Source organism: Microtus oregoni, unplaced genomic scaffold (genome assembly GCF_018167655.1).
Source record: "Microtus oregoni isolate MIOR12 unplaced genomic scaffold, Mior012 000014F_ref0000157, whole genome shotgun sequence".
NCBI lineage: Eukaryota > Metazoa > Chordata > Mammalia > Rodentia > Cricetidae > Microtus > Microtus oregoni.
In genome coordinates this window covers 11916259-11933460 of record NW_024543073.1, presented here as the reverse complement: position 1 = coordinate 11933460, position 17202 = coordinate 11916259, and the positions used below count along the sequence as shown (strand labels likewise).

Genomic DNA, 17202 nt, shown 5'->3' with positions numbered 1-17202 from the left:
GATTTGCTAACATATTTTTTTTTTGGATTAGTGATATAAACCTTCCTGGCTATGCCATTGTCTCTTTTACATGCAAACTACTTTAAATCAGAAGTACGGTAACATACTGGGCAAACTTTTATGAAGGAAGTATCTCCAAAGTATCGAAACATCTTTTCCTTAATATCTATTTGATGTCTTGATATTTATATTAACAATATGTCTTAACACTTAGTTCTCTCTAGGAGATCCAACTTAGTTTAGTTGGCCCAATTTCCTCAAAGTGGGTTGCTTCTAACAAGTGATTACAGAAAGGAAAAAAATAATCTCACAATGAAGAAACTTGATAGATACTATCTTAACTAAGTAATCAAAGTTACATCATGGTAAGATTGTGTATCTTTCTTAATATGTCAAGAGCACTTCCCTTGTAAAATTCCTAAAACCTCATTCTAATGAGGTAGCTCCCTCATTGAGATCAGAGACCTCAATTTAGGATCACTAAAAAAATACTTAAGCAGAATGAACACACACACACAAGGTCAAGTAAAAACAATGAAACAATGAAAGACTGATTTGGGCTTTTTGTTTGGTTTGGTTTTTTGAGGCAGGGTTTCTCTGTGCAGCCATTAAAAACTAAATGCTGCCATGGAACTGTAATTCTGCCATATAGTACCACTAAGGTAAACAGAATAAAAAGCACACACACAGGTCCTCACCACAAAACTTCTTTAGTTCTTGTCTCCAGGTTTCTACCATGAGTTCCTGATCTGCCTTCCCTTCATAATGGACTACAACTGTAAGCTGAAATAAACCCTTTTTTCCCAATTGGCTTTTGACCATAATGTTTTATCACAGCAATAGAAAGCAAACCAAGACATGAATGTTTCCAGAGGGGTAAGAGTCTATCACGGCAGAAGGCATGAAAACAGACAGCAGGCATGGTGGCAGGAGTAGAAAACTGAGAACTCACATCCTCAACCACACTACCACTCAACGAGTGAACTACAAGTGGAATGAGGCTTTTTTTTTTTTTTTTTTTTTGGTTTTTTGAGACAGGGTTTCTCTGTGGCTTTGGAGCCTGTCCTGGAACTAGCTCTTGTAGACCAGGCTGGTTGGAATGAGGCTTTTAATTTCAAATTTTATCACCAGTGACACACTGCCTCCCCAAACAGTGCCACCAAACTGGGGACCAGACGTTCACATGCACAAGATTGGGGAGGAGGGTGCATTCTCACTCAAAACGCTATCAGGTTTCTCATGCCTGGTATTGGGGTTCTTGTTAGATAGTCTATGGTCCTGGGAGGGAGCAGTGTCAGCCCGAACAGCATAACTTCATTTAAGACACATAAACACTTATATGTATTTTTTATAATTTCAGGTAAGTATAGGATATGATTAGTTATATCTTTTTCAAACATCCTTAGTGTTGTCTGTCCCTCCTCCCCTTTTCTCTTTTGTATTGATCTCCCTCCCTCCCCCCTTATCCTTCCTAACGCCCACCCCAGCCCATTTTCCCATTTCCTCCTTCATACAATTTGGGTTCTATTATTCCCCTCTCTAGCATCACCCATTATCTCCCATGATCTCTTTTTACTTTCCTGGTTTCTGTGATTACTCCAGGTTCTGTATTCCCATCTGAAAGTTTGGAGCTAAGAACTGCAGATTAGAGAACATGTAGCATTTGTCTTTCTGGGTCTGGGTTACCTTGTAACTGAAAGTTTCTTTCCTGCCTGCCAGTTCCTGAATAACCACTCTGAGGCATAATATTAATTACAAACTGTTTAGCCAATTAGTTCAGGCTTATTATTAGCTAGCTCTTTTTTTTTTATCCACATTTTCTTTTTTTTATTGAGAAAAGGAGAAAAAAAAATATTAGCTAGCTCTTACAACTTAAATTAACCCATTTCTATTCATTTATATTTTACCACGATGCTCATGGCTTGTTACCTCACATCTTTCTTCTTCGGCAGTTGCTGGCATCTCCCAGACTCCACCTTCCTTCTCCCTCTATCTCTGCTAGAGTTTCCCACTTGGCTCTATTCTGCCTGGCTATTGGCCAAGTCAGCTTTTTTATTAACCAATGTTAATAAGACATACTCAAGGCATATAAAGATATCCCACATCACTATCTCACTAGATATAATATTTCTAGTTCCACACATTTACAAGTAAATTTCATTTTATTTTTACAGGTAAGTTGCAGTCCGTTGTGTATATGTACCAATTTTATTATCTATTCGTTAGTTGATGGACACAGGTAGTTTCCATTTCCTACTATTTTGAATACAGTGACGATGAATATGGCGATCAAGTATCTGTGGAGTAGAGTATGGAGTCGTTTGGGCATATGGCAATCAGTGGTATATAGCTGGGCCATATGGTAGATTTATTTTTAGCTTGAGAATTCTCCACACTTGATTTTCAGATTGGCAGCACCAGTATGCAATCCCACTGACAGTAAATGAGGGTTCCCCCTTTCCCCAAACCCTTGCCCACCTTGGTTGATTTTTTTTTTAAATCATAGCTATTCTGACCTAGGTAAGATGAAATCTAACTTATTTTGTTTGTATTTCCCTAATTGTCATGGCCATAGAGGAACATTGCTTACTGCCTTGCTCAGTTTGTTTGTTTGTCTGGTGTTTTTTTTTTTTTTTGAGACACGGTTTCTCTGTGTGACAGTCTTGACTGTCCTGAACTCACTCTGTAGACCAGGCTAGCCTCAAACTCTCAGAAGTCAACCTGCCTCTGCTTTGGAGTGTTGGAATTAAAGGCATGTACCACAACCACCCAGCAGTTTGCTTTTTTATATAACCCAGAACTACCTGCCCAAGGGTAGCACTACCCACAGTGGATTGGACCCTCCAACATCACTCTTTAATCAAAAAAAAAAAAAAATGTACCCACAGACTTGCCTAAAGGTAATTTGATGGAGGCATATTCTTCAATGAGGTTTCATCTTCCCAAATGACCCTTGTTTGTGTCAAACTGACAACAACAACAGCAACAACTAACCAGCACAAACCATAAACCTGAATAATCTCTTCTATAAGTTACCTTTGTCATGGTCAAGAAAATTCTAGTATCAGGCTTAATGTAGATAAACCCTAAAGATATTATACTAAAATACATATCATATAATCAAAAATAATACAGACAAAAAGGAAAATGGTAGTTGTCAGGGACTCGGTGAGCATAAAGTTACTTTTAATAAGATGTTTCAATTTTATAAAACAAAGAATACCAGAGATTGCTGATGGAGGCATGTATGCTACAATATATGCATAAGACTAAAACTGTATGCTCTAAAATGATGAAGCCAGAAGTGGTGGTGAACGCCTGTAATCTCAGCACTAGAGAGGTGGAGGCAGGAAAACCAGGAATTCAAAGTCAGCCCTCAGCCCTTAGATACACAGCAAGTCCAAAGATAGGCTCAGCTATATGAGACTCCTTTAGTACCTTCACTCATGTGGCTAGCAGTCAATCTTAACAAAGTATTCCTTTCTAATCTGACTATTGCTTGAATAAAGTTTCCTTTCTACCTTTGGGGGAAAAGGAAAATCAAAGTGAATTTTATGTGTATTTTACCAATCAGAAAACTAAAGAGAAAAATCCCAGGGGCGGGAGGCTCTGTAAATATTGGGAAGATGTGTCAATGGCAACTACGGTACTTGAGTTGAACTAAGTCAAAATTATCTAGAAGTTGACAGCAGTTGTAGATAAAAATCTGGGTTTTCATAGTAAAACACTGGGCCATAAACCTGAAATCTCAGCACTCAGGATCATGAGTCCAGTTTCAGCTAGGTAGTGAGACTGTTTTGATAACTGATTATTTTTAAATGGATCTTTCACTTGATCTGTAATCATTTTTTTATTTCTCAGAAATAAAATGTTTAATTTCAACTTTCCAGACAAAAACTACCAAATGTTTATGATTTTATTTCTTCAAAACTACAAGTAATTTCACATTAGTAATACATTATTCACATGTAAGAGTCAGTAAAAGACAACTGGATCTCAGATAAAATAACTGTCTTAGATCCTCACTGTCATCCCTAATACCAAAGCTGCCATTTCTTTCATGTTAGTCACATCACCGATGTATTATTGCTAGTCTTAGCAATAATGATAGACCAAAGTCATTATACATTCCTCAACAATAATATAACATACAGATCAAAGTTTAAAATAAACAATGAACTCAAGTTAGTAACAATATATCAGATTAGCTTACCAAGTGCAAGGAATGTGCCACAAGAATACAAGAAATGGAAATATGACATGGTATTTCAGTTGATAGCAATTTTTTTTGTAAACCAGAAACTACACAGAGAGCTTATATGTATTTGGAAAAACAAAAATCTGAAATCTTGTTGGAGAACTGCATACTGCTTTAAAAAATCATGTTGAAGAACTGCATGCTGCTTTAAAACAAACTTCTCTGTGGAACTTACTGGCTCAAATATTAATACTAACATTTCTTGTAAAGTGAACTGTGTTCTAGCTATTTCTAAAATTTAAAAACTATAATAATGGCATTTGCCAAAAAGGAAAAAGTATATTAATCCAGAATTCCCTGACTTAAGCGAACTCCAACATTTCTTCTCTAATATTAATCTTTAGGAAATAGTACTATTCTAAAGAAATCAGATTTGTCAAACATACTTAAAGAAATGCTAATATAAGGGTGAAAGCAGTAAAGTTGGGAAAACTGGATTTGTATTTATGTTACTGATAAACTAAATTATCTCCAGACCTTCATTCCTCAACTGAGCTAACAGTTTCCTTTTTTGTTAACCAAAAGAAATAGGAGTTCAAGGAAAATGTCTGCAGACAGTGGTGTGGTTTTTTGATTGTTTTTCGGGAGAAAAAGAATCAGTACAGAAGCAGTGCTCAAGAGGTTCTTCTCAGATGACTGAAGAATTCTTCAAACACAAAGACACAGAAAGGACCAACTCTGATTAAAAGAATCAACACCAGAACCTTTTTTTCTCTATAAATATTCAGAGTTTACTAAGTTTCCTATTGCTTCTTATTTTCACAGCTGAAGATGCTACAGAAAGCAAGTGTGAAACAGTTCAACGGAAGCCCCCAGGCAGCAATAAAATCTTCCTCTGGGGGTTTGCAGATATATAGCCCAGCTGGTAATACCGGACAGCCAGGACTATACCCAGAAAACCTATCTTGAAAGAAAAAAACAAAACAAAACAAAACAAAACTGATAAGACTAGAAACAATTTCCATAGCTAAAAACAATGGTAAAGAAAATGACTACAGATGATTGCCAAGGGATGGGTTCATAGGCTCAGCAAGTAGCACTTGCTGCAAAGCCAGAGCCCACATGGTAAGAGAGCATCAACTCTCACAAACTGTCCTCTGCCTTTCATTGTGGTACCTGAATGCCCCTGCCCCGCCCCCCCCCCACACTAGTAATAGTAAAATTTCTAAGTTAAAAAAAAAAAAAGTTTGCTTGTTTGCTCTTTGCCTTAAAAAAAAAAAAAGATGACTAGTATGATCTCTGGTTTAGAAATGGCTTTCTCTTACCTACGACATATGAAACAGTATCTACTATGTATAGCCCCCTCCTAATACACAGTACACCAAGACAATAAACCACATTTCATGAAGTCCCCAGAGATCACAGGGCATCTAAAGTCCATTAGATATTTTCAGGATGCTTGATTGGGCCTTTCCTTAAAACCTAAAAGTAGATCTACTCGCATAAGGCTACTTTTTTTGTTTGTTTGTTTGCTTTCTGTTTTTCTTTCGAGACAGGGGTTCCCTTGTGTAACAGTCCTAGCTGTTCTGGAACCTCCTTTGTAGACCAGGCTGGCCTCAAACTCACAAGAGATTGCCTGTGTCTACCTCCCAAGTTCTGGGATTAAGGGCGTGTACCACCACCACCTGGTCACATAAAGCTATCTTAGTATGCTCTCAAATCATGTCCAAAATCTCCAAGAATAGGAAAGTCCAACCTATTCATTCTAGATGATAGAGTGACAAAAAAAGAGATTCATATTTAGATTACAAGTTTCTTACATAGATCCCAATGTAAACACCTCCACTCCAAAGTTTAGAATTGACCTGTGGTTTGAAAACCAAGGCCATCAGGATCGTGTAGGTGTATGCTTCAAATTCTGGGGTGGTATAAACAATAGAATTTCAACATGGTACAAGAGGATCTAGGGTAAAGTTCCATGAGTGAGAGAGAGTACTTGCTCTGCAAGCATGTGTGTTTATATCCCCAGCACTGAGGGTGGAGCCACCCAGATGCTACCAGCTCCCTTGCTAGCCAGCCTAGTCAAAGAAGGTGGATTTCCAGCTCATAAAGAGATCCCATCTCAAGCCAATAAGGTGGAGAGACACTGGACTTCCTGATCTGGCTTCCCCCAACAAACTCAAATGCCTGCACCCATTAACAACCCTCCCCAAAAAGGCATAGATGTATCAAAATCACTTCCTCTATAGGGAACTAGTCTAAGAGTAACAGCTAAAGTACCAAATTCAGATTGGATACAGCTTAGAAAGATCACTTAACCTAGTATGTCCAAGGCCTATAGGGACTCCCAGTTCAGAGTGCCATTTTAAAACAGTCTGCCTTAATTCATTCTCCTCCCCTTCCATCCCCGCTACCCGCACACACACAAAGAAGAAAAACTACTTTTCACTGTCAGAGATGTTATAAATACTGAACAAAGGTAGACAAAGAATGAGCAAGGTTTAGTGATAAAAGTTCTGTAATTCACTGCTGAGGAGGGAGGACGTGGAGGAACCTGCGGAAATACTGCTTCAGAGTTCAAAACTAGCCTGAGGAATGTAGTAAGACATTTTTTGAAATACAAAGCAAAAAAGAGAACTAGAGATACAAGTCGAGGTTCAAGTCCGATCCCCAGTAAAGCAAAAGAAAATGTAAAAAATAACTAAAAAATCTGTTTGTGTAAATTAGAGCTAGCGTTATTGTAAACTTGTAGTCTCACATAAATACAAATATGAGTCCATAAAAAGATTCCCTTGCTCTGTAAACTGCAAGGCCTGGGGCAGCAGCATTTTAAGAGCAATAAATACAAGTACCCAGACACTGGTGAGTCTGGAGAGATGTCTCAATAATGAAAAGCACTTGCAACACAAATCCTGAGGACTGGAGTTCAGATCCCAGTACCCACAAATTAAGTCAGGTATCCTGCACAAGCCTGTGAGCCCATCCTAGGGGACGGAGATGGGAGGCTTGCTAGATTCCAGCCTAGAGAAAGAAAAGAACTTTGAGCTTCAGATTCAGGGAGAAAACTGCCTCAAAAGAATCGCCAGGTGGAGAATGATATGAAACCCAATGTAATAACTAAATATGAAAAATATCAGGCAACTGAAAATGACGGAATATTCTGATGCCATGAGAACACAAAAAAACTGTAAATCTCTGATAAGGATGCTGAAAAGCTAATCATAACAATCTAATTATGAAATCCAATGTAAAACTAAATATGAAAACTATTAGACAATTGAAAATGAAGTAATATTCTACGAAATAATGAGGCCTGTAGTTTTCAACTGTATCCGTGCCTTGAAAGAAATTGTTCCACATTCAGGAGCAGAGTGACAAGCAATTGTAACATATAAAGACAACTAATAGGGTTTAGAAGGTCGTGTTCGTGTTACATTATAACTATGACAGTCATGTGATCATGTGACATATCCTTCTTTATAAGAAATAAACATGGAAGTATTTCAGAGCAACAGGGCATCAGATGGGTAATTTACTGTCAAACAGGTTAAAGAACAAATAGATTCAACTTTTATGTCTTGTCATTGCCTGTAATCACAACACTCAGGAGATAAATCAGGAGTTTAGGGTCATCTTTGGCTACAGAGTGAGTTTGAGGTCAGTCTGGACTACGTAAGACCCTATCTCTCTTTCCCTCACACACACACACACCCAAAAAAACCTCAAATAAGAAAGCTTTCAAGAAGTCTGTGGCCATTTTAAAAACCTGGAAAGAATATACCTACAAGGCAATCTGCAGCTACCAAGGATTGGCGAGGAAAGGTGACATCAAATGCAGGTTACCCAGTTCTATGGCCTACAGTTTCAGTTACCTGAAGTCATCCATAGTCTGAAACTATTTGACAGAAAATTCCAGAAATAAACAATTCTAAGTAAAAGCTTATACTATTCCTTTCCAGTACATCCATACTGTATATACTCCCTACCTGTCAACCACTTAATAGCCATTTAGGGTATCAGATACAGGGCTGGTGTTCACGTAAAGCTTATTTTTACTCAATGGACCAAAAAGTAATAGGCTATTAAATAGGCTAATAAGCAGAAGAAAAGCCAGTTCCTTTTCAGTAAAAAGTACAAATTCTCAATAATAAAGGGAAAGAACATGCTGAAATTGCTAAAAATCCACATTAAGAATCAGTCCATCTTCTTGCCATGTGTAGTGGTACACACCTATAATCCCAAGCACTTTTAGAGGCAGGAGGATCATAGTTCAAGGCCAACCTCAGTCACACAGTGAGTTCATGACCTAAGCTACAGGAGACCCTGTCTCCAAATCAACAACAGGACTCTTCTTTCTATCTGTGAAACTATACAGAAATTTACAGTAGTTTGCTATCCCACCTTAAACAGCAAAGGTTATAGCTACTGTAGCTGGGGCTACAGCTATATGGTAGACTACCTGTCTAGCAGGTTGGGTCCCTCAAAATCAGTTTTTACCACTTAAAAAATTAAAACTAAAAAAAAAAGTTACAACTACAGTATGTAGCAAGCGCTTAGTTAAGACAGAAAGGGCATACAATTATAGGATTTGGTACCATCAGTGGCTACAAGCATTTGAACCTTTTATAGCCAAAGGATAAACAAGTACTGTTATTACTATACATATGAGGGGTAGATGTTAAAAACAAGCAGAAAATATCTCCACAATTACTAAATTTTCTTAGCAAGAAGGACTGGAAGAGTTGTGACTGAGCAGTTGGTCAACTTGTAAACAAACTATAGTAGAACGTGCTGAAGCTCCAACGTAGCTATCTGTACTGTGGGAAAACTGACAAGCCAGCAGGATTCTGAAAATAGGAGGCATCTCCTGAAGGGCAGGAAACACCTGTACCAAGAAGCCAAGAGACCCACAAACATCGTAAAGCTAAACACATTAGTACAACACACCTCTTCTAAGCAATTACCAAAGCAAGAACAAGTATTCACTTGGGTTGGGAAAAATATGCTTAAATGACCAGTAAGGTACATAGTAGGCCATTAATAAAAACTTTATCCACTACCAAAAAGTAAAATACAGTATTTGAAGAAAACCCAAGAGCATTAACAGATCTACCAGGTACAATAAGATCAAACTTCAAATAAGAAACAATTAAGAAATATCTCAGAGAATCTTAATTACATGTAGACCAAAATACAACTGAAAAATAAAAAACAACTTCTGGGGGTGGGAGGAGTTCTTAGAAACTGTATTGCAAAAAACAAATTATTAAGAACTAAAAACCAATGAGTGAGCTGAAAGAGTAAGTCTCAAGATTCTCCCATAACTCAAAGAGTCCCCATAAGTATCCCCATAAGAATGTTTGAAAACAGCCCTCCCTTTTCTAGAAATGTATATAAGGAGTGGATTTCCTTTATATATTTCAATCAAAACAACATACTACAACAGATGGAAGAAAGTGATGTTTGAGATTTGAACTCCTTTCCATTAAGTCCAACATAAGTAGTAACTTGCAAAACTGCAAAAAATCCTTCTTTTTATTATCGCCAGTCCTCCAAATCTCTAGGTTCAACCATGTTGAAAATTCTTGGGGAAAATTGCAGTACTTCACACTGTTCGCCTAGTATTTCCCCAGGATTTAGTATACAAGTCATCTGAAGCTGCTTTAATATGTCTCAGCAGATGTGCTTAGGCCACAACTATGAAAATGGAACAATTCACCATGGATACCATGTCACAACTGTATTTGTTCTGGAAAATCATTACATTTTTTGCTCAAACAATGTTAGTATGCAATGGCTTGCTGTTATTTTTAAAGTTTGTTTTAATTTCTAACAGAACAGTAACCAATAGCTGGCACAAACCCAAACACTTAGGGGGTTCTCAATGTACAGAAGTATTGGTGATTCTAAATTCAAAACACCATATAACCTTAGGACCATTATGATTTCTCATAATCAAACCACATCACAACAAATGACTCCTCCAACCTGCAAATGAAATGTAAAGAAGGCATTCTGTCCCAAAATAAGTGGTTCAGACTACAAATTGGTCTCTGAAATAACAAGATTCAATGTATGGCTGTTTCGCTTTACAACATATAAAAGTGATATACACTCAACAGAAACTACTTAAAATGATCACTTATTCAACCAGGGATGATATTTCTTAGGAGCCACATAAATGAATGAATGAATGAATGAACCCTATAGTGACCTGGGTTGCCAGAGTTTTTTGATACAGGTACTCAATAAATTACATGAGATACTAAACACTGTTTTAAGCTAAGCTTTGTGTTAGATGATTGTGCCCAACTGAAGGATTTAGTAAGTGTTCTGAGCATGGGTAAGGTAGTCTAGGCTAAGCCATAATACTCAGTAGGTGTGGTGTACTGAATGCATTCTTGATTAGTTTCAGCTATCAGCATGCAAACCCATCACAAGTTCAGGAACATCTTTACTTTCCAAGTTATTTAATCTTCTTTCCATTTTCCCATTCTCTCACTGTAATACTCATTAGTCATAATTTCATGGTGCTGTCATGTGCCTTTCTCAATTCTTCTAGCACAACAAAAAGAAACAGCTTACTATGCACAAAAATCTAAATAAGAGTGTCCCTATAAATAAACTTCACAGTCTTTATTATACCTATTTTTATTATACACCTGCCATTTTGTTGTTTTCTAGGGTTTCTTAAAACATAATATATATTCTTAAATTCATAGATACATATCAGTAGAGCTTTATTTTACGTTTATTTTCTAATGTTATTTTCTATTCTCTTACATACTATCATTAATAAGGTATGACAAGGTCTTCATTCAATGCAACAAAATTGGAAGTGACAAAAATAATGTGTGACAGAATACCAATGCAATTATGGATCAAGACACAAGAATATATACAACCTGAAAAAACTACCTGCAGAGGCACACGGGTAGAAAAAGAGAACTTTCAGAACTGCATAAAAACAAAGCAGTGTGCTAACAGGCACTGAAACACTTCTGTGTACACGGAGTTGGAATGCAAACACCAAATTAAACAAATTGACCAAATCATCAATTTTTCTGTTTCATGTTTCAAACACTTTGAGGAACAATATGCATGGACTAAGGACTTTTGGGAAAGAGGAAAGGCAAAAAATAAAATAAAATAAATAACTAAATAATTAGTAAACATGAAAAAATAGGATAAACAAGTAACATTAATTAAAGAAAAATTTAAAAACTAAAGAAATTAGAAGAGAAAGTTGAATAACAGCAAGTTTTAAAATTAGGAAACCAGGGCTGGAGAGATGGCTCAGAGGTTAAGAGCACTGACTGCTCTTCTGGAGGTCCTGAGTTCAATTCCCAGCAACCACATGGTGGCTCACAACCATCTGTAATGAGATCTGGTGCCCTCTTCTGCCCTGCAGGCATACATGGAGGCAGAATACTGTGTACATAATAAATAAATAAATCTTTTAAAAAAAATAAAATAAAATAAAATTAGGAAACCAAACACTGAGAGAGAAGATAAAATGTAAACTGAGAAATGGGAGTTACTTATTCGGAGTAAATAACAAAAGGTGGGGGCTGGAGAGATGGCTCAGAGGTTAAGAGCATTGCCTGCTCTTCCAAAGGTCCTGAGTTCAATTCCCAGCAACCACATGGTGGCTCACAACCATCTGTACTGAGGTCTGGTGCCCTCTTCTGGCCTGCAGGCATACACACAGACAGAATGTTGTATACATAATAAATAAATAAATATTTAAAAAAAAAATAATAACAAAAGGTACCGAGGGAAGAGAAACTATAAAATGAAGGGGGAAACAATTTCCCTAGCAAATTCAGTAGATATGATAGAATACAGCTCATATATACATGGTCTACAACAAAAGCAGTGTGCATTCAAGAACTAATCTAATATGAACAGTTACGGAAGTGTAACACTGCTGTCAAGAAAGAAAAGGAAAGCCATCCTGTGTGGCTATGGTTTCAACAACAATCAAAACATCACAAATGGATGAATAAGATAGAGTCAAGATTAAAATGCAGGTATATTTAAAGGAGACTGAAGAAACAGCAATTATAAAGAAATGTATTTGATCTCCAACACCATTCAAATTCTGTATAAGCCTAAATGCTTTGTAAATATTGCGAGTATCTATTTCTACAACAAAAAGAAGCTTAAACTCTAAAATCATATTATCAATAAGCAATTATTTCAAATAATGCCAAATACATAATTTTCTGAAAATTTAAAGTATGCTCCTTGGCAGATATTGTTCATCATGAATTTTTTTAAAATTAAAAAAAAAGTCAAAAAACATAAAAAGGTCTAACACAACCAAATTTCACTGATTTATTACCAATGATAAATGTAAAATGCCTCTAGATTAGTCACTTGGCTAAGAAACAGTATACAATAAAAACTGTTTCCATTCTTGAATCTCGCTAAGCATTTTATACATGACGTTCAAAATAGCTTGTTCTTAAATGCCAAGGAAACGTAATAATACAAAATCAGGAGGAGCTTTGAAAGCCCAAGATTACTTTCATTAACAAGCCTCTCTAAGCAAGACAGGCAAACACACTGGGAAGTACTTTGTTTCACAATTTAATCCAGCAGGAGAACCTCCCTCAAACAATGCTGAAAACACATAAAATTTGAGTCCACTGAGAAAGACTTCAAATCACTGTCTTTTAAAAAAGAAATCTCTCTTCAAACCTTTGTTGCATTTTAAACAAGACTTCAAAAATATGTGGTTTGAGAAGAGTATAAAACCTAAAATTCATTAGCTAATTTGGTGCTAAATTTACCTTTCAGTAAAATGCAAAATAAATGTCTTGTTGAGGAAAAAGAGGGAACCAAAGGTGAACAAAGGTGGAACACCTCATTTTTAAAATGTCAAAACCTAAACATATTGCTCTCTAAAAAAGAAAAACAAAGTCCTTCTTGAGTGGGTGGGGGCGCTAAGCAGCATAGTCCAGTGTTGTCATCTGCATCCAGAAGTAACGCAGTGCCTGTCATCTCTGCAAAGGGTTTCTCTCTAGACTTGCTCTATTAAGGCGCTGCTGCTCTGAAGCCAAGCAGAAGCCATAAAAGGAAACCGAAGTTCAATGTCATTTATTTTGTTCCCCTCTTTCATATGCTAAAGAATAACCTCTTTTGCTGCCTAATTATACGTCCCCAATCATAAAGTCCGCCAGTTATGCACTTTAAATTCCTTCATAAAGCAGTCGGACTTTTAATAGGAATAACTTGATGGCTCACAAATTTTACCAATAAAATAAAAATGGAAACAAAAACTCCAGAGACCAGGCCCTAATAACAAAACAATATAAATACTGGAATGATTCTCTTTTTGAAATGTACTTCATAAAAGCGATACAGCCAAGAACAAGCTGTGAACTAATTTGATCCTGATCTTTAAAACCTACCTTTCCTCTCTCAACTAAAAAAAGTCAACTCTTTTTCCTCGGGTTTCTGGTAATTATTTCGATGGCATCTGATTAAACATCAATTTAAGCTTAAGTTACATCTACCTATAATTAATATTTACTTTTTAAACACAGTATTTTCTGTCACCTCCCTTTACTATAAAAGCACGGGGGGGGGGGGGGGACTAAACTTAAAAAGGCACGCAGTTGAAACACGACTAGGGGTAAAGACAGCAGATTTACTGCAGCCAAAACTAGTTTCCCCCACGAAGCCGACCCCCATTGGTTCAGAGGCGTTCCTAAGTCTGACTGGTGGAATGTCGGCCATGCTTCACGAGTTCCTGCTCGCACAGTTCGTACCTATTCACTTAGTAGGCAGAAGCAAACAAAAACAGATGGGCCAGCGCGAGAATCTGAGAGTCACACAACAGCAGGACAGCGCCGCTCTGTCCCACAATGTGCCTCCCCCGAGGATCTCAAGCGTTTTCTTTCTCTTCCCTTCCTACGTCCCTACTCGGAACTGCACCCAAGTCCTGACCAATCAACCACTTGCAGGTGTTTGGGGTTTTGCTTTGTTTTTGTAGCCATATCCTTCTGTCTTTACCCTAATCTTCACGACCTCGTTCTGCTTCCTAGAACACCAGTTTCAAGAAAAATCTAGCAGCTCCTTGTCTCCAATCAAGTAGCCAAACAAGCACTGTACACTACCGACTGAAAAGAGCACATTACTTACGACTTAGCCTCAGCTGTCCGGAGAAGCCAACCGAGAACCGCAGACAGATGGGTTCTAAAGTCCAAAGAACCCCAGGAGCCCTAACAAAACGGGCTCCACGTAGGATTAACGCCAGGGCCAAAACAATCGGCACCAACATAAACAAATGTGGCAGCCATCTCGGTAAGAGCGAATCCGTCTCTCCCGGCAGAGACTTAACTTTCTTCCGAAACCAAAGTTGCCGGGCTCAGCGATTTACTACACGTTGTATACGTCCCGGAACACTAAAAACTTGTGCACCTTCGGCCGAACAAAGGCACTCTTTCTTCCGATGGCTGCAAACTTTCCGTCCCACAGCATTCTTACAAGCCCATCTCAGAAAGAAAGGAATCCAGACGGTAGACCGGGCAAAACAAAAACCCAAACATACATCAGTTCCTACTACTCAGCGCCTAAAATACCAAACCACTCCGACACGAGAGCAAGAAGAGGCAACTCGGGCAAAGCGAAGCCGACTAAAAGTATCGTTTCCGGCCCACGAACTTGGCGGCTGCTCGACGCTCTTCATAAGAAAAAAAAAATTTATTTATTTTTACCTCTCGGGGTGTCTTAGGGCAGCCGTCTCGAGGCTCGGCTTGACATGATTTCCTGCCCTTCCTCCGCGGCTCGGGGCCCCGCCGAGGCTCCCGTGAGGGCGAGGCGGATGTGGAGCTGCCTCCCGCAGCAGTGCGGCTGCTCCGGTGGGGGCTGGGGTGCGCGCTGGCTTCCTGCTCGCCACTTGTGTCAGGAGTTTCCCGGCCCCGACTGGGTCCTCCGCCGAAGGGAAAAACTTTTCACTCGTGACACCACCCGGAATTGCCGTGCGAAACTCACTTCCTGCCTGGGTGAAAAGCAGGATCCAGCTCGGTGCCCCGGGAACCCGGAACCCCGGGGCGGCGCGCCTCCGAGGGGGAGGGAGGGGACGGCGCCCGCCCCGAAGCCGCGGGACCACGCGCGGCTCACGGGGGCGAGGATGCGGAGCTCGGCCGGGCCTGGGCCGCGCTAGGCCGCCGCCCCCACAGCCTCGCCGCGCGGGTATTGTCTCTAGTGCGCCGGCCGCGCCCTGCGCCCGCCCGCCCGGAGCCGGAGCCGACCGGCCGCGCAGGCAGGCTCCGAGGCGGCCGTCCGTCCGTCGGGCTGTCCGTCCGTCCGGCACGGCCTCTGCGCCCTCGCCTTCCCGCCGCCGTCCTCCTCGCGGCCGCAGTGGCGCCGTCGCCTCCGGGTCTCCTCCTCAGGAGCTCGCGGGCCCGCGCCGAGGACCGAGGCTGCGTCGCGCGCCGCCGCGCCACCTTTCAGTCGAGCGGAGACGGACGGGAGAGGGGAGGCGAGGCCGAGCAGAGAAAGAGGAGGCGGACCCGGGCCGGCCCGGGGTGGAGGGAGTTTCTGCCTCACAGGCCGCGGCGGCAACAGCGCCACCGCCCCGGCGGCTGGGGGGCCGAGGCTGCGAGGCGGCGGCGGCGGCGGCGGGGGCGGGGCGGCCTCCCGCGGGGGCGCCCCAACCGCCCACAGCCGGGCGAAGGCCGGCGCGAGCCAGTCAGCGCGCGCGGGGTCGACGCGGCCGACGTCGGCGGCGGGGGGCGCGCGGCGGGAGGCCCACCCCCAACCCGACCGGCCAGGCCCGGCCCCCGCCCCGGGCTCCTCGCGACCCCGCGAGGCCTCTGCCACCCCGGCCGCTCGAGTTTCTTTGTACGGCCCTAATTGGTGCAAAGAGGTTGTTCGGGTGCAGCCCCGATTTGCAGGCGGCAGGTATCTCTTTTCAGCCGCGGCGCTCCGACAGCCTCTAATGGCACGCTCAGGTTGCAGGAAACCACCACCGCTGCTCGCTGCAGCTTCTTCCCACGCCGGGCCGAGCTGGCTGCCAGTGGCTGGGGCCCCTCCGAGGAGACAAAGCTGGTGCTGGAATGGGGGGTGGGAGGGGATCGTGGCCCGCGAAATTGCCTCAAGACGGTGCCTTTGTTAGGGGAAACATTGGATGCGCTCCGAACGCGGCGCACAGCCTACCAGCCCCTACGCTTTTTGGGCTTGCAAGTCGTTCAGTCGCGCTGGCCCTGGTAGTTCTGCCTGGCAGGGTTTGCGTTTATTGCAGAGAGAGACTTAAGCATTCTGTCAACACATATGGCTTCGAAAGCTTCAACCATAACATTGCCGTTTTTACAGTTACTGCTTTAAGTATGTTAACAGACAGAACATCCTTGTTTTACCCGAGGGAATGGAATAGATTCTGGGCAAACCATCGTCCACCCCCACTCTGCCGTATTAACTATGCACAGGGTTGGTAATTAGCCTCTGGTCCCTCAAGCCACTGGTTCAGTTCTTCCGTCTGTAGCCCAGAGATAATTATTCATCACCAAGTTTGAATAAAAAGCTGTATGCTTTACAGATGAGTTTTGGCTCGCGTCCAGAGGAAAGAGTTCGCGAAGTCCACCCAAGGATTCTTTACTAAAGTGAGCTCTACGCCAAAGACAAATACTTGGAATAACTCCAAAGATATTCAAGTCATTTTGAATCGAAGTGGAAGCATTTTAACTACACCCAAAACTGCTAGAATTAGCACAGGCAGGCGTTAGTTTCTGCATGGAGCAGAAGGTGAAGATGGACGGCGATACCGGGGCTTCATTGCTGCCTATGAGAACGTTCACTGGCAACTCTGAGCATGGTACCGAGGTATCTTTTTTACACTAATATGGCTCTTAACCATTGTATATTTAAACAGTGTATTCGTACAGACTGTTTCAACCGACATGAGAAAGTTTTGTTTTACTCCACTTTGGAAGCAGGTCAGGAGTTTGATCAGGACTCAGTGCAGAGGGCTGCGATCAAAGAGCGTTGCTCTC

At 41.0% G+C, this 17202-nt stretch overlaps 1 protein-coding gene across 6 annotated transcripts in view; it reads right to left on the bottom strand.

The window, feature by feature from the left end:
* Positions 1-15161, bottom strand: part of Erbin (erbb2 interacting protein) — a 108902-nt gene extending 93741 nt beyond the window's left edge. For 4 of the 6 annotated variants that reach the window (XM_041663616.1, XM_041663618.1, XM_041663620.1 and 1 more), the window contains exon 1: positions 14926-15008. The gene's annotated coding sequence lies outside the window, so the exon portion shown is untranslated. Of the gene's footprint in view, positions 1-14350; positions 14870-14925 lie in introns of those variants that run through there. The other 2 variants (XM_041663621.1, XM_041663615.1) reach the window with 2 other exon arrangements.
* Positions 15162-17202: the final 2041 nt, after the last annotated feature.